Source organism: Mauremys mutica, chromosome 10 (assembly GCF_020497125.1).
Source record: "Mauremys mutica isolate MM-2020 ecotype Southern chromosome 10, ASM2049712v1, whole genome shotgun sequence".
In the NCBI taxonomy this organism is placed as follows: domain Eukaryota; kingdom Metazoa; phylum Chordata; order Testudines; family Geoemydidae; genus Mauremys; species Mauremys mutica.
Window position 1 is genome coordinate 3505007 of NC_059081.1, and position 23021 is coordinate 3528027.

General features: G+C 49.9%; 1 long non-coding RNA gene across 1 annotated transcript in view; it reads right to left on the bottom strand.

The window, feature by feature from the left end:
* LOC123378304 overlaps positions 1–23021 on the bottom strand; it is a 56123-nt gene that overhangs the window by 19400 nt on the left and 13702 nt on the right. The window lies entirely within an intron of this gene.

Consider the following 23021-nt stretch of genomic DNA (forward strand, 5'->3'; position numbering starts at 1 on the left):
TAATCCTGGCAGGGACCTCTAGTTCTCATCACTCAGATGTGCTTGATGACCAGACCATCGGTGGGTGCAAACAGTTTCTTGGCAATGGTTCCACATGGCTTTTAACACGGAAGGTCAGATCTTCAGCCTGCATAAATCTGTCTAGCGCCACTGAAGTCAACATGCGACAGTTAACGGAGCTCAGCTGGTTTACACGGGCTGAGGATTTGGGCCTAAGCACATTGTAAGAGCCAGGCCTGGGCTAGGCCTGAAAATCCACTCCTGTTTACAACCAAACCAGTTCTTCGAATGCATCCCAGATGCAGGAACGACGATGCGCAAACAGCAGGGGCTGCAAACCCAGCAAATACCGTGGCGACACACACACAAAAATAAAATCTTTGCAGAAAGCTCCCTGAACAAATGGCAGAAATTGTCTCCCTTCCAGGGCCATCTGCCTACCATCTATCATTGGTTTCGCTTTAGTATTTCTCGGAAAAAATATTCTGGATCCCTTGTGATTTATGCTCTGAGCTAGCCAAGGTCATCAATTGCTTAAATCCCCTGCCTGTCCAGGGCCTGCCTTCCTCAAGAGGTGATCCCCATGATAATCTCGATTTGACGGGACACAGCTGTGAGCTTCAAAGTAAGGTTTGAAAGCTAGAAGCCTCTGTTAATTGACTGAGTCTTAGTCAGTGGGCAGGGCTATCAAGAAGGCCAGGGCTTTATAAAGCAGTGCACAAGTGACCAGGGAGCTTTGCGACCAGGGCTGCTAACAGGGAGGTTTGCAAGGGAGTTCGGAAGGGGAGTGGGAAGGGGGCAAGGTTCACTTGCTGTTCTTTAAAACCGGTAAACTAAACTACATTCGAAACGTCTTGATTTAAACAAAACCTTTCCATTAACTAGGTAGCTGCAGGAGACAATGCAGGCAGAAGCCCAGCAGCACAGTGGGGGCTATCCAGTTTATTGCGCTGAGTGCAGCATGTCTGATTACCTGCCCTGTGGGCGGGTGGCGTATGTGTGCAGTCAGTGCAAGGAGCTCCTGGCCCTCAGAGACCATGTACGGACTTTGGAGGCCAGGGTGGCGGAACTGGAGGAGCTAAGGGAGGCAGAGAGGTATGTTGATGAGGCTTTCCGGGACACTGTGGAATTGTCCCACCTCCGCTCAGACAGCTCCTGTGCTGTTGAGGAGGAAGAAAGGCCCAGGGAAGCAGAGCAGTCAATGGGAGCAGAGGGAAACCTTCCCATAGTTGGGACCCTCCTTCCAGATGGTGCTGGGGTTGCCTCTCGCACTGAGGTTACCTCTCCGGGGGAGGGAACTCCAGTCACTAGGAAAAGGCAGGTGTTAGTAATGGGAGATTTGATAGATAGTTGGGTTTGTGATGACTGGGAGAACCGTATGGTGACTTGCCTGCCTGGTGCGAAGGTTGCGGATCTCTCAAGGCATCTGGATAGACTTATGCATAGTGCTGGGGAGGAGCCGGTGGTCATGGTACATGTAGGTACCAATGACATAGGGAAGGGTAGGAGAGACATTCTGGAGGCCAAATTTAGGCTGCTAGGGAAGAGACTGAAATCCAGGACCTCTATGGTGGCATTCTCAGAAATGCTCCCAGTTCCACACGCAGGGCCAGGTAGACAGGCAGAGTTTCGGAGTTTCAATGCGTGTGTGAGACGATGATGTAGAGAAGAGGGGTTTACATTCATTAGGAACTGGGGAAACTTTTGGGATGGGGGAAGCCTATCCAGGAGAGATGGGCTCCACCTAAACCAAAGTGGAACCAGACTGCTGGCACTTAACATTAAAAAGATTGCAGAGCAGTTTTTAAACTAGGAGATGGGGAAAAGCCGACTGCTGCAGAGGAGCACGTGGATCGGACAGAGATTTCTCTTAGAGGAGAGTCTATTGATAGAGATTCTCTAGGTTATAGTCAGGGGCAGAGGATGGAAGAGGATAATATAAGGGCCAGATCAGATGAGAAACATTCACATAAAGAATCGGACACATCAGAAAAGGGCAGACAAATAAACAGTGACAAGTTTTTAAAGTGCTTGTACACAAATGCTAGAAGTCTAAATAATAAGATGGGTGAACTAGAGTGTCTTGTGATAAAGGAGGATATTGATATAGTAGGCATCACACAAACCTGGTGGACTGAGGACAATCAATGGGACACAATCATTCCGGGATACAAAATATATCGGAAGGACAGAACAGGTCTTGCATGGGGCGGATGGGGGAGTGGCACTATATGTGAAAGAAAATGTAGAATCAAATGAAGTAAAAATCTTAAGTGAATCCAGATGTTCCATAGAATCTCTATGGATAGTAATTTCATGCTCTAATGAGAATATAACATTAGGGATCTATTATCGACCACCTGACCAGGACAGTGATAGTGATGATGAAATGCTAAGGGAAATTAGAGAGGATATCAAACCACAGAACTCAATAATAGTGGGGGATTTCAATTATCCCCATATTGACTGAGAACATGTCACCTCAGGACGAAATGCAGAGACAAAATTTCTCGATACTTTAAATGACTGCTTCTTGGAGTAGCTGGTACAGGAACTCACAAGAGGAGAGGCAACTCTCGATTTAGTCCTGAGTGGAGCGCAGGAGCTGGTCCAAGAGGTAACTATAACAGGACAGCTTGGAAATAGTGACCATAATATGATAACATCCCTGTGGTGGGAAGAACATCTCAACAGCCCAACACTGTGGCATTTAATTTCAAACCTGAGCCAGCTTTTGTAGGTGACAAATCTGAGAGACTGTCACAGATTGAAGTGTCACTAGAGGAGGTTTTTTAATTAATTGATAAACTTTAACAATTTAATTTGATAAACATTAACAAGTCACCGGGACCAGATGGCATTCACTCAAGAGTTCTGAAAGAACTCAAATGTGAAATTGCGGAACTATTAACTATGGTTTGTAACTTGTCCTTTAAATCGGCTTCTGTACCCAATGACTGGAAGATAGCTAATGTTATGCCAATATTTAAAAAGGGCTCTAGAGGTGATCCCAGCAATTACAGACCAGTAAGTCTAACGTCAGTACCAGGCAAATTAGCTGAAACAATAATAAAGAATAAAATTGTCAGACACATAGAAGAACATAAATTGTTGGGCAAAAGTCAACATGGTTTCTGTAAAGGGGAAATCATATCTTACTAATCTATTAGAGTTCTTTGAAGGGGTCAACAAACATGTGGACAAGGGGGATCCGGTGGACATAGTATACTTAGATTTCCAGAAAGCCTTTGACAAGGTCCCTCACCAAAGGCTCTTATGTAAATTAAGTTGTCATGGGATAAAAGGGAAGGTCCTTTCATGGATTCAGAACTGGTTAAAAGACAGGGAACATAGGGTAGGAATAAATGGTAAATGTTCAGAATGGAGAGGGGTAACTAGTGGTGTTCCACAAGGGTCAGACCTAGGACCAATCCTATTCAACTTATTCATAAATGATCTGGAGAAAGGGGTAAAAAGGTGAGGTGGCAAAGTTTGCAGATGATACTAAACTGCTCAAGATAGTTAAGACCAAAGCCGAGTGTGAAGAACTTCAAAAAGATCTCACAAAACTAAGTGATTGGGCAACAAAATGGCAAATGAAATTTAATGTGGATAAATGTAAAGTAACGCACATTGGAAAAAATAACCCCAACTATACATACAATATGATGGGGGCTAATTTAGCTACAACAAACCAGGAAAAAGATCTTGGAGTCATCGTGGATAGTTCTCTGAAGACGTCCACGCAGTGTGCAGAGGCGGTCAAAAAAGCAAACAGGATGTTAGGAATCAATAAAAAGGGGATAGAGAATAAGGTGGAGAATATATTATTGCCCTTATATAAATCGATGGTACGCCCACATCTTGAATACTGCATACAGATGTGGTGGTCTCATCTCAAAAAAGATATACTGGCCTTAGAAAAGGTTCAGAGAAGGGCAACTAAAATGATTAGGGGTATGGAACGGGTCTCATTTGTCAAAACCACACTGGATCTGCGGCACAAGGCCCCTTGGCAGTCGTGGGAAAGGGCTGGATTTGCTCCAGTATGTCCACTGCGGGGACTTTGAGCACCGGTGCACCTCGGTCCCGCCAGTTCTAACACAAGAGTCATGGTTTCGGGGAGGGTGTTGCCTTGCTCTGTGCAAACTACCTGTGCAGGACGTGAGTGTGTGTGGGGCGAGAACTACTTCTCCAGGGATTCCTCCATCTCCCATGCAGGTGGTGAGCTACTGGCCTGCTGGGAGGGGATTCCTTCCCCAGTCCTGAACGCACACCCCCAACGCCTGGCCTGGGCAGCGGGTTGCTGGGTAGAGGGTTTGCCCCACTGTGGATAAAACAGGCTAGAAGGAACATCCCGAACCTGTGCATCACCTGGAGGTCTTTTTCATCTCAGGAGCTCAAAGCACTTGACCAGTAACCTTCTGTGAGGCCCAGCAAGGGAAGTATCACCAACCCCATTCCACACCTGGGGAAACCGAGGCACAGAGCGGCTAAGTGACTTGTCCAAGGCCACAGAAAGTCAAGCTGGTTAAAGGGGGGACCTGGCAGTGGCACAGAAAATTAGATGAATCCAGGGTATGACTAACCCTAGGGTACACCGGGAAGTCCTTCCCTTTGATAAACCTTCCTCACCATCACCTGAATGATGACAAAGACAGCAGGAGCAGAGCTTTCTCTGACTGGGGAAGAGAGAAGACTCAAACAGTGACCTCCATGAGGAAGCTTGCTATATAGCCCTGATTTACCTGATGCTTTGGAGATGGTTTTTATAGGAACGATTGATTGACAGACCTGTCAATTGCTAGGTGGGTAATAGAACCCAGGAGTGCTGGTGCAATGAAGAGAACGTTCAGTCCCATTTCTAAACCACAGAGGTGGGAATAAGTGACCTCCTGGGTTGGAAGTTTAGCTCAACCTCTTTTCTAACATATACAGTAAATGGTGGGCCCCAAATTGCCCTATATGACGTGTGCATTTATAAGGATCCCAACTGAGGTTAGGGCAAAATTAAGGTCTGTGTATAAAATCCACCGTCCCTTCTAAAATGTGAGGTCAGTGACTGAGGTTTTGCAAATGGGCTGGTGAGGAAGCCCAGCCTAGGGGGGCGTAAAAGCTGTGCATAATAAGCTTGATTAAAAATAATGCTCTGCTGAGCGTGATCTTGTTTTGTTCCCTCTCATGGAAAACGTAATGAAAGGGGATTCCATGGCCCTTTTTTTTCCCCCTGTCTTACTGTAATTAGGCAGGCAGGCAAAAATCTGCCTTGTCAGTACTTTTCAGAGAGACTTAAAGAGACATGAAATATACCTGCCGGCGACAGGCTTTTCAAGGCAGGCGTTTGCGTTTTGCTGTGTCTAGGCAAAAGGACAGCCAAGCATTTAACTGCTTGAGAACTGAGCCTATGGGACAGAACTACATGCACTTCCAGGGCCGCCAGTTTTGGCTGTTACGCTAAATCAACGAAGTATCAATAGGCGGCTGCATTCCACTGCCAAAGGAGAACAGCTGTGAAATGGCTAGCGCCGTTTGCTACTTCGAGAGTGGCCAAATGCAGCCCATCGAGTTCTGCAATGCAGCCCATCGCTTCCCGCAGCTTCAGTGTGGTCGGACCACATGACTGATCCAGCGTGCAAAGCACTACGCAGTCAGCATGGATGGATCAAGATGACATGCTGGAGATCTGTATTCTTCATGGGCTGCCTGTCTGTATGGGTGATGAGGTGGAAGTGCTGAGCTGCTCCGTATTCTCCCTGTTGAGATGGGGGCAGCAGGACTGAGGATAGTGTTCCCAGAGAGGGTGAACGTTAATGGGAAGCCTGGCACGATCCGGTGCTCTCCATATTCCTTCTCTATCCCTTTCTTGATATACTCATGTTGGTTTTCTTGACCAAGCTCAAATCATGGGCCTTGGAGGCCGAAGTCACCAGAAATTAACCACGGTTTCAGTTCTGGGTAGCTTTCCCCCAGAGGCCTTAAAGTCTATGCGCAAGGTGGAGGCCTGTGGTCAAGATAACGGGGAGAAAACATTTGCTGCTTTTGCCCATTCTGCACCCGTTGAGTAGATCAATAGAACATCTTGTGATCTCCAGTGCTATACGTCTGTCACCTTCCAATAGCATGAAATTTACTAAATAAAATAAGAAGGCACAACCAGTTCTTGGCCTGGATGCATGTCCTTGTTCACAAGGAATCAAGTGGGTCCACCGCATCTTGTGGCCTGCCTTTCACTGCTGGTCTTGTCACGTCACAGTCTCACCAGGAGACGGTCTATCCTAGGATGTTTGGTCCCAGGAGGACATCTCATTCCCCAGCCCAATCTCTGGCTGAATTCACAATTCCAACCCACCTCTCTTCTGTCCACAAAATTGTGGGGGAGGGAGTGACATGCAACCAGATGGTGCTGACAAAATACAGAGGAACAAATTTCAAACATGGGCCAGCTCCCCAGTGGTGTAACTAGGCACTGCCTATTTGATTTGGCCCCAACATGTTGAAGTGCCATTTGATTCCTTTGGGACTAGAACTAGCAAGGCCAATGGTGCTACCGAAAACAAGTCTTCAGATAACATACTCACAGCAGAGGCTCTCTCACCCCGCTATTTTTAATTTAAAGCATGACCCATAGGGCACTAATAGCCAATGTAACTAAAATGCACTGTTATGTCCTCATAATAGAGTATCAGAGTTAGAAGGGACCTCAGGCAGTCATCTGGTCCAACCCCCTGAAGCAGGACCAATCCCCAGACAGATTTTTGCCCCAGACCCTAAAATGGCCCCCTCAAGGATTGAACTCACAACCCTGGGTTTAGCAGGCCGATGCTCAAACCACTGAGCTATCCCACCCCTTTTACATAGTCCCTCATAAATGAAGAATTAGCCCTTTGTGCAGCGTTTTCATTGATCTGAAGCACAGTTTATCATCCGGAAGAATTTCAGGCTGATTATTTCCCCCCTACACGGGTTCCTCGCTCCTCACCCTGCTGTAAGTTTGCAGATCAGACACTGCCCATAAGAGAACATGTCTCAGGGGGCTTGTTCTGTGGGAACCAGATGCGCTATTGCCCCAAGCTGCCATTATCGCAAAGGGAGAGGCAGAGGCTACGTACGTGTCCAAGACTGTACAACAGGGCTCAGACATGCATCATCAACTGCAATCATCAACTATTCCTTTAGATCAAGTGACAAGCCAAAAGACCCCCAGCAGATACAATCTAGAGCCACTCTCTGGGGAGGGAGGTTCCCTCATGTAGCAGGATAATGGTTTCGCAAAGCTTTCGGGCACCTGAACAAGGCAGAGGCATTAGACAGAAAATCCCCCTAGCTAAGGGGTAGGTGGGTAGCAGGACCCAGCTAGGAAGGAGTCTAGCACATCCAGGGGTTGGCTTTGGCTGCAGTCACAGAGATGTGAGGCAAGCACGGAGATGCTGAATTTCCCTTTTAGGGCTCTTTAAAATCCTGGCCTACAGCAGCAGAGTTTGGATGAACCGAGTAACCTGCAAGCCCCCCTGACTTTCTCCATTTGATTTCAGGAACCCCCATTCCTGCAAATTATCCAATCTTGGATGGAAACTGCAACCTTGAAGTAGACAGAGCTCCGGCCTGGCTCTGCACACACACACACACACTGTACTGCCTCCAAAGCTACCCGCTCCCTGGGGTCTTCCTTTATTTGTAACTCCCTTAACAAGAACCAAAACATAAAGCTCGCCCTAAGTTTCCTCCCTAACCCCAGCTGTTCCTGGTGTCGCTCCACAGGGACAACCTGTCTTAAACACCAATTCCCTCTGCTCAAAGGAGCACGCTCACTTCCCTTATATGTAGGGTGGCATTAACAAGCCACACCTGCCTCCCTGAGTCAGCAGGAATAAGGCATTATCTCCTGACAGGCTCTGAACACCTGGTCAGGAGAAGAGCCCTGCCGTCCTGTTAGATGACAGCTAGTCAATTCTTAATTCATGAGTCTGAATGGCCTGTCTTTGGCATGCACAGACCCTAGGTCAGCATTCAGTTAGAAGATTTCCCCAGTCTCAGGGCCCCAATAGACAGGGAACTGGGAACTACAGATGGGATTTGAAACTTTTGCATCTAGAAGACCAACAGAAATCCAGCCAACAGTCTACTCTGCATTATCTAAGTGCTTATCTGCCCCCCATCACCACAGCAGCTAAGCTCCTCACCCTCTTTAACATATTCAACCTCTCAGCACCCCTGTGGGGCAGGGCAGTGCTATTATTCCCAGTCTACAGGCAGGGAGACTGAGGCTCAGAAGGTCACGTTTGCAAAAATGTTTGTGGCTGAGGTGCCCAAGTCCCATTTTCAAAAGAGACCGAGGCACTCGGGAGCCAAAGAGTCACAGGGATTTTGGCTCCTAAGTGCCTGAGTTACTTTTGAAAATGGGATTTGGGTGCATTTGAAAACTTTACCCAGAGAGTGATACCAGCTGAATTCAATGGGGGTTGGGTGCCTACCTTAGAGGCGCCGGAAGTAGGTGACTTAACCAAACTCAAGCGAGGACAGGATCAGACGCTGGCTGGCCACGTCAGCGAAAGGGACAAAGATGTCACTGTGGCAATTGCGATGGTGGTTTTTGTTATGTGGACTAAGGCTGCCTACTTATGTCACCAAACACCCATTCTCTCTTATTGGTGTCTAGGTGCCTTCAGCATTGCAGGGTTTCCCTTAGATATTAGCTAGGGGGCAGGTCTAACAGCCTCTGAGGGTAGTCTAGTGGTTAGCATCCTGCCTATGCACTTCCAGGATGGGGGTTCAATTCCCAGTGCTACCTCCTCTCCTTGCACTGGTGTCTCCAGTGGAGGAACAGCTGTGGTTAGGGAGGATCATACTCACTTCCCTCATATGTAGCCTGGCATTAACAAGCCAGACCTGCCTCCATGAGTCAGCAGGAATAAGTCATTCTCTCCTGACAGGCTTTGAACACTTGGTCAGGAAAAGAGCCCTGCCATCCTGTTAGATGACAGCTAGTCTGTTCTTAATCTGTGAGTCTGAATACAATGGAATGGCCCCTTTTCTTGCCGCCTGGGCAGAAAGGCCAAGATATCTAAGTAGTACCTGGATGGGAAGCCAAGAAAATGCAATGGGCAAAGGCCTTAACAGTGCAGATCAGGCTGAAAACTTTAAAACCCGGAAGGAAAACGTGGCTTTCACCAGCTCTGCCAGTAGGTGACAACCCGGTGAAGTTTGCTCCTGGACTGGGGAGGACTTAGAGAGGGCTTCCTCCCACCCTCCATTGGACTGCATCAGCTCCCCGGCTCTTGGAGATTTTAATTTGAACGACGAGTTCCGGAACAGGGGCGGGAAAAGGCGAACGTGTCTATCGTTTCACGGAAAAGCAGCGTACGCCGAAGTCGGTGTTTTTTAAATTCCTTGCAGCCACCATCCCCGCTGAGCTGGGGACAGTGCAGTTCCTTTGCGCGAGGGTTGATCACCCAGAATGGACCATGACTGGTCTCCTGAGATCAAATCAAATGTGAAAGGAGAGCAGGTGGGCTGGACCATTTGGTGCGTTAATTGCGCGTGTCGTGTGACCTGCTGCTGCTGCCTCCTCAATGAGTGGCCAAGCACATGCACCAGTGAAACATGTGAGGTGTGGGGGGGGGGAGAGGGGAGGGACGGGGGAGACTCTGACAATACTGAGTGAAATCCTGCCCCTCCTGAAATCAATGGCAAAACTCCCATTGACTTCAAAGGGACCAGGATGTCAGCCATTGTGTTGGAGGGGTCCCAATATTAGGGGCTTTAGCTTGTATAGGCAACTATCCTGGCTTCCCCTGAAAAAAAAAAGTGTCCTGATTTTTCACACTTGCTCGCTGGTCCAGGGCCGCCCAGAGGATTCCGGGGGCCCGGGGTCTTCGGCGGCGGGGGGCCCTTCCGTTCCGGGACCCGCCGCCGGAACCCCCCGCCGCCGAATTACCGCCGAAGTGGGACCCGCCGCCGAAGCGCAGCCTGGTCTTCGGCGGTAATTCGGTGGCGGGGGGGGTCCCCGCCGCGGGCCTTCGGGGCACTTCGGCGGCGGGTCCCGGAACAGAAGGGGCCCCCCGCCGCCGAAGACCGGGCTGCGCTTCGGCGGCGGCGGCGGCGGGTCCCGCTTCCCCCCCCCCGGCCCCGGCCCCAGCCTCAGCCTCAGCCTCTTACCCGAGCGCGTCTCCGGCGGGGCCTGAGCTCCGTCCCGCTCAGAGCCGCGTGGTGAGGGGGCAGGGCTGGGAGCTCCACGCCGAGCGGAGGCAGCTGCCCCGCCCCCTCCCCACACCGCTCTGAGCGGGGCGGGGCTCAGGCCCTGTCGGAGCTCCCAGCCCCGCCCCCTCACCACGTGGATCGGGGCGGGGCTCAGGGGCTCGGCCGGAGACTCGGCGCTTGATGCGCTGAGGCTCCAGGAGAGGGGCGGAGGCGGGAGCCTCCGCTCTTCTCTTGGGGGCCCCTGCGGAGCCCGGGGCAAATTGCCCCCTTTGCCCCCCCCGGGCGGCCCTGCGCTGGTCACCCTAGAGAGGTGGACGCGTGCTCCTTCGCACGCACACACTGCACTGCTGCTCACAGGCGCTGGCTTTTGCTTTTCCTGGCAGGTGCTCCACCCTTGCTCGCCTCCGAGGCTCCACCCTTGCTCCACCTCTTCCCCCCTCCCCTGAGATCCTTCCCCCCGCCCACCTGCCAGTTGCTTTCTCCTCTCTGCCTCCTTGTTTCTCCCGAGCACCTCCCACCAGCTCTCTGATCAGTGGCCAGCCCCGGGGCCCCGCTGAAAAAGCTAGGGCTGGGGGGGGGAGGAGGCTGAGCACCCTCTATTTTTTTTTCTGTGGGTGCTTGAGTCCCGGGGCACCCACGGAATCAGCACCTCTGCTGCTGCTGGTGCATCGAACACATCAAGTGCTGGTACCTCCAGTGCTTTAGCCAGGCAGACAACAGGGTGAGGGAATCAGTTGGTGAGAGAGACAAGCTTTCAAGCTGCACAGAGCTCTTCTCCGGGGCTGGGAAAGGGTCTCAGAGCCTCCCGCTAAACACACAGCGGAACAGATTGTCTAGCATAAGGAGTTAACACATATTTCAGGGGCCAGTCCCCGTGAAGTGGCCTGTTAACACCTCCCCAGTCGGGGGGGAGGGGGCGAAGTGGGTTACAGGTTGTTGTAAGAAGCCATTACACTGGATTTCTGATTTATTACAACAATTTGTAACCCACTTAACCTCCCCCCCCAGCCTTTTATTTTTTTCCTCCCCCCCCCATGACTGCAGAGGTGTTTTACAGGCCACTTCATCTGCAATATGTGTTACCTACTTCTGCTAAACAATCTGTTTCCCTTTGTGTTTAGCTGTGAGACTGAGGCTACACGTGAACTACCCTACAGCACTCACCGCAGTGCAGCTGCGCCCCGGGTACGGTGACCAGATGTCCCGATGTTATAGGGACAGTCCCGATTTTGGGGTCTTTTTATTCTATAGCCTCCTATTATCCCCCACCCCAGTCCCGGTTTTTTACATTTGCTGTCAACTCCTTCCTCCACAAGAGGGGGTAGTCATGTCGGTGGGAGACGTTCTCCTGCCAGCAGAGCACTGTCTACACCAGTGCTTAGGCTGGTATAATTTACCTCGCTATGGGGTGTGGATTATTCACATCCTGGAGCGACATCAGTTATACTGAAGTTATCCTGCAGTGTAGACAAGGTCTGAGTCCCTGTCTGTCGAGCTCAAAAACTTGTCTCTTTCCCACCAACAGAAGCCGGTCCGATAAAAGATATGACCTCACCCATCTTGTCCCTCTAATATCCAGGGACTGACACAGCTACAACACTGCATACAAGTAACTACTTGACTGGCATGCAAAGCGGTGGAGGTTTTGCACGTACAAAGGGTTGTTTTATTTGTACATGCAAAATAAGATGTGAAGCTCTGAACATGTGGCCCTGACCACACTGTCCTTAACCTAGCTAGAGCCTTGCCAGGCAGAAACCAGTTAATTCATGAAACCAGGGAGCAGCTCTGACACATGCCACGTGCTTTACCATGTCAGCTGGTTCCTCCCTGGTTGAAGCCTGTGGCGAGTCTATGCTGGGAGCCCGTCAGAGTGCAAACTACATTTTAGGGTAGATGTAATAAGCATGAACAAACTCATGGGTGCACTTAAATAAAACTGTCCATGTACAAGTGAGACATATTATTAGCACACAGCAAATGTCACATCCCACTCAAACAATGAGGAGTCAGTTTTACTGACAGTCACTGGGCACCAGATTATCAGACATTACTGGTGTGCAATTGCGCATACACAATGTGTGTGTAATTGCTCGACTAAGGTCCCCACAGTTGTCATCCTGTAAAACAGGGAAGGTCGCGGACGAGTGGCTTTATGGATCATTTGTGAATTTACAAATGCGTTTGTGGGAGCTGCACAAGCAGGTGAAATGTTCAGTTGTACATGATATTAGATGCCTAAAATGAGACGTAGATATGCTGAGGTAGCCTGTATTTTCTGCTAGGATGGGATTTCTTTGATCTGATTTGTTGTATGTGCCTTTATTCAAATCGTGTGAAAACAGAGACCAGAAGCATGGCTGCGAAACACAAGTCCTCAGCTGCAGCTGCTTATGATGTCACACCCCACACTTAGCTCACTCATGAGGCTTGGATCATGTTTCAAGTGATAATCCTCCACCGATGACTCCACGCATGGTTGTGGCAGACGTGGTTATGATGTCACAAAGGACTGTACAGGGGGCTGCTCAATGGTCTTGTCTCCATTTGACAGAACAAGAAGCGATGGTCTCAAGTTACAGTGGGGGAGGTCTAGGTTGGATATTAGGAAACACTATTTCACTAGGAGGGTGGTGAAGCACTGGAATGGGTTCCCTAGGGTGGTGGTGGAATCTCCTTCCTTAGAGGTTTTTAAGGCCCAGCTTGACAAAGCCCTGGCTGGGCTGATTTAGTTGGGGACTGGTCCTGCTTTGAGCAGGGGATTGGACTAGCTGACCTCCTGAGATCTCTCCCAGCCCTAATCTTCTATGATTCTATGATTTCACGGGATGAGGATTCACGATAGCTCGTTTATGTTGAACAGCGTTGGAATGGGACCTGTAAGACTTCTGGGTCCCTGTTATAGGCAAACCCTCCTATATAACACTAGGGGGCGATATGTCCTTCCACCAGATATCTTGCCACAGCCCACGCGTGCAATGTACAGCCCAGCAAGAGGGCTGAAGAAGCGTGTTGGTGGCAAGTTGTCCGGGAGGCTCCCGCGGTGAGCTTGATGCTGAGAAGAGCTGGGTCTGGAATACCTTATACCGACCCTATCTCCAAAGAGAGCGTGGCTGTGCCTGAATTTTCAAGCCATTTCACCAGCTAAATACGTGCAAGAAGAGGGACTTTGCCCTTGAACTTGTGGATGGCAGGAAGTTTCTGAAATGCAAAACACATCAGCCCCCCTCTCTCTCTCTGTATATATACACACACACATTGCATACAAGATCTCTGTGGTTCCCAGGGGCTCTGTTCTCTGCTCAGATTATCTGGGCGGCTGTGTCACGTGGTCAGGTCACTCCTGCTGCATAATGTAGAATGTAATGCAACATGACTAATGCAACCAGATAATGAGACCACAGGATGTCCTAGCCTGGGGACATCAGAAAGCAACCCCCACATAGTGTGTTTCAGAAGGGAAAATAAATGCTCTGCATTACTTTTCCTGTGTTGTCATGGTTCCTCTTGGGTGAAAGGTCCCCCCTTACAAAATCTTTATACTGCTGTTAACAAAAGAGCAAAGTTGCATAGGAAATTGATGATGGGACGGGCAGGGCTGCGGGAGCCACCTGGTACCTATGGATCTGGGTTCTACTCCTGGGAGAGCTAACTCCAAATCTTGGCGTTTTGAAATATTCAGTGAAACGTTAGGCAGATTTTCCAAAAATACTCAGCTCCCATTTGAGCACCAAAAGGAGAGGGTCAGATTTTCCGTAGGGCTTAGCACATTGCGTGCTGAGCTCTGGCAATCAGTGTCACAAGGGGAGCTGCTTGGTGGCGGAGCACTTTTGAAAATTTGGCCCTGATTGTGGGCGCTGATTACTTGAACATCTGGTCCCAAGTCCCTCCAAAAAGCTGGACCCAGAGTCCCTCATTTTTTCTAATCATGATCACGGCTGTGTTCCGCATCCCTGTGTTTTGCGTGGAAGCAAGGGTGCAGACAAACCGCATGTATGAGGCTGCACTTGTGAGACTTCCGGGCCTATTTTGCAAACTCAAGAGGGTCAGTGAATTTGGAGAACCAGACACATTTTTGGGTGCGCATCTGAACCAAGCCTCTGTCAGATTTTGTCTCTTCCTTGCTGTGGTCATGATATAGGCAGCCGAGCGTTGCACACTCTGTAACCAGTGCTCAAGAGTACATCTGAAAGATAGGTGGAAAATGGATCTCATGGCCCTGCACAGAAGCTGTGGATCTCAGCAGGTGAGTCATGGTGCAGGTCTCACAGCAGCAGCTTGGGTTTGCTGATATGCAAAATGAAATCACCTTTCAGACAGGATGCCAAGTTTGGAGCCAAACTACACCAAAGGTTGGTGTGTGTGTACAGATCTGAGGGTCTGGACTGTCCCATTGTAGACATAGGGCCAAGCATAAAATTCAGCTTTGGCTCCAGCATTTGGGAGTTTGGGGATGTGGGATTAGGGGTCTGGGTCATGCCTAGTTCATACATATAGCTGTGATTTTCAGAGGTACCAAATGGGGTCAGATGCCCAAAATCCAGCTTAAGAAAGGTCTGGAAACATCAGCGGAACGCTGTCTATGCAGTTGCAGTCCTCAGAGCAGAATTAGATCAAGCCTGGCTCTGCAAGCCAGAGGATGGATTTGAAGGCTTTCATTGTATTTAACTGTGCGTCACTAGTAATGAAGTGTGAATTAGATGCAGAATTTAGGAAGAAGCAGCCCATTGACTTCTATGGAAGTTGCATACCTGTGTCTGACGGACGGTTCTGTCCCAGCTCCGCTGGCTGGATAGCAGCAAGCCCACCGATGTTTGATCCCCAAGAGGGCACAGGTGATGTGCATTTGCTCTGTGTGTTGTATCCCCGTGAAGACTAACAATGAGGTGTCTGTTTTATGATGTGTAACTCTACAGCAAGGTACTGCCCTCGTCCGGCACAAGGATAATGGAGTGAACTTTGCTTAAGCCAGCAATAAAAGGAACGTGACCCTCTCATAGCAAACTGCTAGAGAAATAGGCTGGAAATGATCTGCAGTGAGACGGCCAGAGGGGAGCATTTATGGTGTCACGCTGAGTTGAAAGAAAATGGAACGTTTGTGTGGCGCTGTCACGGCGTCCACTCACCACTAGGGTGCCTCCTGCTGGTGGCTCTGGGGATTAGCTCTTTCCAGGCTCTGTTAAGGTTGAGAGCCTGAATCAGTAATTTAAGGGTAAAAAACGACACAGAAACATTGCCCTCATCCTACAAACAAGCATCAAGAAATGTACCATCCCAGATGAGTCATCCATGAAACAAACAGAAGAAAACCAGGAATTTCAGAGTTAAGGTTAAAATTAAAAGAACTCAAAACATGTTATGGAAATCCACAAGTTAGAGCACCAACCAACGTAACCCTTTTCATTGGCTACGGGTGAATATTCCGCGATAGTGAGTGGAGATTTTTCATTATTGTCCCTCACTAAACTGATGTAACCCAGCCACTCTGCAACTGTGGCTGATCTGAAATGCTTAAACCATAGACATCTGTGAGCTGTTACCCTTCCCTCCCTCCATGGTTTCTACTGTTTGACGTACCTCGGAGCATTACATATTTTAAAAGGCCAGCCTCATATGGGATGTGAGCTACACAGTATTATTTATTATTTGATGGGAGCACTCAAAATGAGCTAGAGGGGGTGATCCTTGCTTGCAATCTAAGGACAATCAGACAAAGTCACAGAGATTAGGAGAAGGGCAGTTGATTCATTTATAAAATCAGCTTGATTCAATGTAAGCAGCACACAGAAGACCTTAAAGGAGGGTCTTAAATGTGGACAGGAAAGGGGCTTTGTAAATGAACACCCCCTCCTTTATAACAGGGTCACCAGCTCTCGAGAGTTAATGAGCAGTATCTGGCTGTTTTCACAAAGCTCCAGCTCCTGGAGTCACGTGAATTCACGAGAATCTCAGCTTTCGTTTTTAAAACACGAAATACATTTCCAATCCTTGTGGCTACAGAGAAAAGTTTGAAAACATGAGCTGAATGCAACCTAAATGCACCATAAGGCAAACAGAAACTCAGGTGTATGTTTTTAACAAAAAACAAAAAAAACCCCCCAACAAACAAAAAAAACCCTGGAAGCGGTTGACTCATGACTTGCGAACACTTGGGTTTGGCAATGCCACTTTAGATGGGGATCCAAACCAAAACCCCAGGTCCAAAACTTTGGTCTGACATTCCCTGGGTTGCGTGTTCAGAATCCAAGCCCCTTTTCAGCCCGGAATTTTGCAGCCGCCTCTATCACCACAATAAGACCAAACTAAAACCTCTAGATCCAAACATCTGCCAGCTTTGGACATGCTGAAAACCCAGATCTGGCTCTTAACGTCACAGCTTGAGACCAGCTCTGAAGTAGTCTCGTGTAATACCCAGTGGCATAATGCGTCTCCGGTAGGAGGGGAGGCCTGATTGGGGAGAAGTCAGGAAGAACTTTCCTTCCTGGTCATCTAAACAGTCAGGTACCTACAGGATCCCCTCTTCTTTCCTGTTCTCTTCACAGCAGGTGGCTGCAGCCCTGAGAATCAACACAAAAGAGGTGGCAAATAGAATCCCCCCCATTCCTTTCCCATTCTCCCTAGCTGCACTTTGAGGAATAAACAGTGGGGGGCACTGTTGCTCTGCCTGAAAATAAAAGGGTTTGAATATCTGCTGTCTCATCTCTTCCCTGTAACCTTCCCCCCAAGCCAGCTTTAAATAAAAGCAAACAAGTGACTCTGTTTCTATGTGAACTTGGGGTTGGAACTGAGACATAAACGGGAAAGAGACTTTGGGAGACACCCCCACGCCGTGCTGGAGTGGGTTTGGATTTACGACTGAGCTGCGCCGGCTGGTGTTTCCCCAGAGCTCTGCCCAGAATCTCTCGGGGGGGCAGGGGGTGGGGGTGGTAAGGAGGCTGATTATTGTAATTATTATTATCTGCAAAACTGTGGTCGGCAACAGCTAAAAGGGAGACAGTCGCTGCACATCTGCTGTGTCTCCGGGCAGGGGGCCGATCCACGCGGAGCAGAGATGGTCGTGTGGCTAACGTCCAGAAACCTGGGGAGGAGGTTGATTTGTCATAGGCCCTTGACATCTTTCTGCCAATCCAGTGCCCCGGGGAGCAGGCCTTACGGAAGGGGCCCCCCAAGCACAGCAAAGCTGCAGCATTAGCTCCATGTTGCCTGCCCCCCATCGCAGACCAGCACATAGGGAATGTTTGGGTGGAGAGGAGGTGTGGCTTGCCTGAGTGTGCTGCGCTCTGGCTATTCTGGGCAGATGGCCCATGGGGCAGTTCAGCCAGAATGTAAGTCACAGCAGCCTTGAGGCTGCTCTGTCTTGGGCCAGTGGAACAGGCATGGCCTAGCTGCTTGGACAATCTGGAGAGAGCGAAGGCGGTTTAAAGCGACCTTTGCCCCGGCTCCCCCAATCTGTTCCTGTGCTGAATGCAGGCACGGAGCAATGCAGAATGTGGTTTCTATTCCTAGTTCTGCTTCAGAGTCTTGTTGTGAGTGTGGGCATGACAGTTCTGTGCCACAGTTCCCTCGTTGGTACAGCAGAGACCATAATATTATCTACCTCTCAGGGATTCATGCTCATTAAATCGCTTGGAGATCCTCTGAGAGGACATGCCATAGCAAAGAGGTGTCCATTTTTAACAGGGAGGGAACAAGTTATCAAAGGTGGTGGCGGTTCTCCACCACTGGGAATTTTAAAATCAAGTTTGGATGCTTTTCTTAAAGCTCTCTAGTTCAAATAGGAATTAATTCAGGGAAGTTTTCTGGCCTGTGTTACACAGGCGGTCAGACTAGATGAGAACAGTGGTTCCTTCTGGCCTGAGAAGCTATAAAACTCAAAATATTACATGTAAACTTGCATGCATAGCAATAGAGCCCTGCAGCACTTTCTGATGTTCCCTCTCTAACACTATCTACGTTACAAGCACCAGAGAAAATTCAGTGAAATTAAAAGACAATATGTTTAAAAAAAGGGATGGAAAGAAATAGTTTATATACAATACTATTATTAACCTGTGTAACTCCCTGGTGCAGGATATTAGGAAAGCAAATATCTTGGTGAAATTCACACAGGAAATGTTACACCTATAGGAATTGAAGTTGCAGTTGCAATAATGGGGACAAACGTGCCATCACAGCTCATTTTTCAGGGCTTATGCTGGTTGGTGGCTGGGGCTGAAGAGGCTTTCCCACTCAATTGTATGGGAAGGCACAATAACAATGATCAATGAGTTCAGCATCGGCATCATACTTTTCACCCCCTACATGATTTTGATCAGAAGGTTGTACGGTGATTTACAAACACCAGCTAATTAAGCCACATAAGGATATTACACACAGTAGGGTTCACTTCATCCACCACTGTACGGCAGCTACCTCTTGGGAGAAACACAGCAGTTGTGGATTCCCGGCATTCCTCGGGATGGGCTTGGCACCACTTCACAACAGTTTTGGAGCAAGGATGGACTGAGATGAGGCCTTGCGGGTTATCCATGCCCCCACTTCTCCCTGTTTGGGATTGAAATAAAGAGGAATCCTGCAAGGTGAAAGTACCCATCGCTGTCTTCCAATGCCAGCCCAGTTAAGCTCAAGGGGCTAGAAAGAGCACCATCAGCAGTGAGAATGCAGGGAGACAGAACCGAACCACTGGAGGTATGTTTCGTCCAGGAAGACTGAAGATAACAACCCTGCCTTGGTGGAAAGGATTAGGAATGGCCATAAATCAGCAGGACCACCCATCCTGATGGCGTGGACTGCACTCTCAGCAAGTTTGCAGATGACACTAAACTGGGAGGAGTGGTAGATACACTGGAGGGTAGGGATAGGATACAGAGGGACCTAGACAAATTCGAGGACTGAGCCAAAAGAAACCTGATGAGGTTCAACAAGGACAAGTGCAGAATCCTGCACTTAGGATGGAAGAATCCCATCCACTGCTATAGACGAGGGACTGAATGGCTAGGAAGCAGAAAAGGACCTAGGGGTTACAATGGACGAGAAGCTGGATATGAGTCAACAGTGTGCCCTTGTTGCCAAGAAGGCTAATGGCATTTTGGGCTGTATAAGTAGGGGCATTGCCAGCAGATTGAGGGACGTGATCATTCCCCTCTATTCGACATTGGTGAGGCCTCATCTGGAGTACTGTGTCCAGTTTTGGGCCCCACACTACAAGAAGGATGTGGAAAAATTGGAAAGAGTCCAACAGGGGGCAACAAAAATGATTAGGGGGCTGGAGCACATGACGTATGAGGCAAGGCTGAGGGAACTGGGATTGTTTAGTCTGCAGAAGAGAAGAATGAGGGGGGATTTGATAGCTGCTTTCAACTACCTGAAAGGGGGGTTCCAAAGAGGATGGAGCTCGGCTGTTCTCAGAGGTAGAAGATGACAGAACAAGGAGCAATGGTCTCAAGTTGCAGTGGGGGAGGTCTAGGTTGGATATTAGGAAACACTATTTCCCTAGGAGGGTGGTGAAGCACTGGAATGGGTTCCCTAGGGAGGTGGTGGAATCTCCTTCCTTAGAGGTTTTTAAGGTCAGGCTTGACAAAGCCCTGGCTGGGATGATTTAGTTGGGGATTGGTCCTGCTTTGAGCAGGGGGTTGGACTAGATACCTCCTGAGGTCCCTTCCAACCCTGATATTCTATGATACTTGGAGCCACACAGAGCCCCCTAGCACTGTGCTGCAGGAGTGGTTCAGAACTGAACCACAGGAAAGAACACCTTAGACTGAGTAATAATTCATCCCAGTGCTCTTCTCGCTTCCAAGATCTAGCAGGATCATAGTATCTTAAGTACATGCTGGGGGCATTACACCTTGTTCTGTAACAGCAGAGAGAGATCCTGACTTGATAGATCGTTAGTCTGCCATTCCTGTTCTTTTATACTCTCCTCTTGACTTCGAGCAACAGGCAGAGCAATATATGTAGCAATATTTTGCATTATGGGATGCAGCACTGAATTTCATTTAACCGTTTGATGCCTGGTTCTCCCTTTCACTTCGCAGAATGCATCCTGTGGGGGTTAAAGTGGATCACAAGCTAAATATGAGTCAACAGTGTAACACCGTTGCAGAAAAAGCAAACATCCTTCTGGGCTGTATTAGCAGGAGTGTTGTAAGCAGGACACGAGACGTAATTCTTCTGCTCTACTCCACGCTGATTAGGCTTCAACTGGAGTATTGTGTCCAGTTCTGGGCACCACATTTCAGGAAAGATGTGGACAAATTGGAGAAAGTCCAGAGAAAATGGGGTTTATTTAGTCTGGAGAAGAGAAGACCGGGAGGGGACATGATAACAGTTTTCAATTACATAAAAGGTTGTAACAAGGAGAAGGGAGGTAAATGGTTCTTAACCTCTGAGGACAGGACAAGAAGCAATGGGCTTAAATTGCAGCAAGGGCAGTTTAGGTTGGACATTAGTAGGGTGACTCTATTTCCCTATGCTGAATACGGGAGACCTGGTAAAATTATTCATATTCAAGCGAGTTCAGCGGCAATCGATCAGAACGATGCAGTACAAACATTCAAATAAACATCAAGTCGGCTGAGCCCCTGTTAACAAGAAATCCTGCGCAGATGGAGTCTTTTTATTTACCTTCTTATCTTTAAGGTTTGCATGGGGAGCGGTGACACACACACACTCCCATACACCTCTCTCACACAGGGGGCTGACCCGACCCTCCTGGCCTGGCGCTCTCTGCCCTCCGTGCCTGGCTGGGCCCTCGGGATGGACTCGCCTCTTCTGGTACTTGGCATCGCATCTTCCGGAGGCAACACGTGTGGGGGGGAGGGGCACGCAGGGTCACAGGCTCCCCCCCACTTCCCAGATTTCTGCCAGGGTTCACACCAGAATGTGGCCCGCTGCAGAGGAGGAGGCGGTGGGGAGGGATGACCGGGCCTGTGTCTTTGCAAAGCTCACCTTTCTCCCCACCCCGCTCCTCTGTGGCTGGAAGCAGCTTGTCCCTTCCTGCCTGCGCAGCGTCGAAAGGCAGCTAACCCCTCCAGGCTGCTGCTGGCCACTGCCATAACCCAGAGACCTCCTGTCCCCTGGCTACAGTGCGGGTACAAAGGGGTTAAGCCGTAAGGCTGCATTGTGCACCAGGGACCCTGACTGCAGGGGCTTCAGCGAACCAGGCCAGAGAGGTGGCTCCGGAGGGGAGGGTGCCTAGAGGACAGAGCCGCCCCACGCTCCCTGGGGGCAGGACCCGGGGTGGGGGTGGGGGGGCAGAAAGAGGGTGCTAAGCTCCTGCCCGGGGAGCTGCCGGGGAGCCTGCAGGGTGGGGGCACAAACAGGCTGGAAATCGCTTCCCCCCTCCCACTCCAGAACTTAGCTGAGGGGCAGAGGCTTCCCCGTGCCAGCGCTGTGCGGGGCTTTGGTGCATGCAGGGACTGGCTCCTCCTGGCCAGCGCCCCAGGCCGGAGGGTCTTGGGCTTTGCCAGGGCGCCGGCCCAGCCAGAGGCAGGGGGGAAGGAAGGAGCCTGTCAGGCTGTTGGGGAGCGGAGCGCTCTGACCAGGGGCTGGTTCTCCGCACAGAGCTGGGGGCAGGACGTGCCCCACCGGGGGGTATGGAGGTGCAGCGGGGCTGGGGGAGGGGGAGAAGGGGCAACACAGGGAGAGGACAGCGAGAGGGGGAGCATGTCAACTGATGCTGGGTGGGCAGCAGAGGCGACACATCATTGGCTGGCGCCTGCCCGCACACACCAGCCACCGCAGCCAGTGCCGGGGAGCAGGGTCCTGCTAGCTGAGAGCCGGCACACGGCGGCGACTGCGCTGATGGACCAGCAGGGGGAGTGGTGGGCACCACACGCTGCATCTTCGCTCTGCCACCAGCCTTGCACACCCATCCGCATCGCTGGCCACTGGATCCCCCCCCCGCCCCCCGGTGGCTGGGGGCGGGCGGCTGACGAGCAGAAATCCAACCAGCAGCAGGACTTGCCAGTACTGATGGGGGGGAGGGGAAGCCAGAAACTACGGGACAATTTGCCTGTTTTAAAGAAAAAGTTGGGACACCTGCAGGAGGGCTTCAATATGGGCCTGTCCCTTTAAAAATGGGGTGTCTGGTCACCCTAGGAAAAACTTCCTAACTGTCAGGGTGGTTAAGCCCTGGAATAAGCTGCCTAGGGAGGCTGTGGAATCTCCATCACTGGAGATTGTTAAGAGCAGGTTAGACCAACGCCTCTCAGGGACGGTCTAGATAATACTTAGTCCTGCCAGGAGTGCAGGGGATGGGACTAGAGACCTCTCAAAGTCCCTTCCAGTCCTATAACTATGTTCTTTAGGTAGAGAACTAAATGGTGCTCAAATGGAGGAAGGGGTAAAAGTGGGGCAAATGCCTGTTGTTGTGAAAAGAGCCGGAGGGTCTTTTAAATCCTCCCAGGACCTCGGTTTATTCAATAGACTCCCTAATCCAGTAACGCAGAGCTCAGTTCACCGGCTGCAGAAGAATTAACGAGACTTAGGACTTTACACCCATAGATCTCAACTTAACGCTGAGTTTTATGAGCCTCAGGCCTGAAATACTTCAACTCCCTCAAACCACTAGTGCAACCCTTGCGGAGCCAACTTCGTCACACTCCCTGTTTAACAGCCACCCATAGCTCTGTAACTTTCTGATCCAGTTCTCAGTGGAGTCCCATTGACTTCAGTGTGTGTAGTTTGAGCATTCCCTACATGAAGCACGTTCAACTCGAAATGCAACGCACTCAACATCTAGAGGACAGGACTGCTCCTCCGACACTCCGAGGGCCAGATCCTTGGCTGGTGTATATCAACGCAGGCCAATCGACTTCCAT